Here is a 712-nt window from a genome sequence, read left to right as displayed (position 1 = left end):
TTTGCTACATCAAAAACCCGGCTTTAGCCCTCAGGTAACAAGTATATTTTAAGAATTTAAAACATTCAGGTAGGAAAAAATCAAAGGATAAAGACATACCTGCTGAGATAGCTAGAATTTTTTTTAAACTTTATTCCAATCCGATCAAGTCAAATTAAAGCCAATTCAGAGTCCCAACAAGTTGGGACATTCCCGATCCAAGCTGACAAGTCAGGACTCTCACCTCCTGTCTTGTGCTTGATCTACATGATCCAAGCTGATTGGAGTAGATATAGCTCCTCCTCCAAGGCTTGATCTTATTTGCATCTTCGCCAAAAGGCTGAGATGCCGCTTTAAAAAATTGCTTCAAATGAAGCTGAAATGTAACCTATTGACTTCAACCAAGTGCAGCATGTCGATACTACACTTAATCTTAGCCAAAAGGCCGAGAAGCGATCAATTAAGACGGCCGCCAGCTTTTTGACAGCTGAAACTTTGAGCAAAATTCTCGTCACTGAGCTCGACAAATCCTGGTGAAGTTTGGCTCTGGAGGTGAAAAATTCATTGGAAGAATTGCAGGGTTGTAATAGGTCTTCCCTCAGAACCGCTCGTTCAGCTGTTGATTTTCACGTGCACACTCTTACCGAAATCGAAACAGCCCTCTCAGACCACAGTGATACGATCTGCACACTGGAGCTCAAGCTGACCATGGTGAATAAGGAAAGTGTGTCAT

At 42.1% G+C, this 712-nt stretch overlaps 1 non-coding gene across 1 annotated transcript; it reads right to left on the bottom strand.

Annotated features, from left to right (window-relative positions):
• Window positions 1-237: 237 nt before the first annotated feature.
• LOC145345784 (U2 spliceosomal RNA) lies at window positions 238-436 on the bottom strand. The gene has a single exon (XR_013887168.1). It is a non-coding gene; the product is annotated as a U2 spliceosomal RNA (small nuclear RNA).
• Between the last annotated feature and the right edge of the window lie 276 nt (window positions 437-712).

Source organism: Carcharhinus amblyrhynchos, chromosome 7, assembly GCF_965287045.1.
Source record: "Carcharhinus amblyrhynchos chromosome 7, sCarAmb.v2.hapA, whole genome shotgun sequence".
NCBI classification, from domain to species: domain Eukaryota; kingdom Metazoa; phylum Chordata; class Chondrichthyes; order Carcharhiniformes; family Carcharhinidae; genus Carcharhinus; species Carcharhinus amblyrhynchos.
Note: the sequence above shows the minus strand (reverse complement) of the source record. Positions and strands in the feature narration are given on the sequence as shown.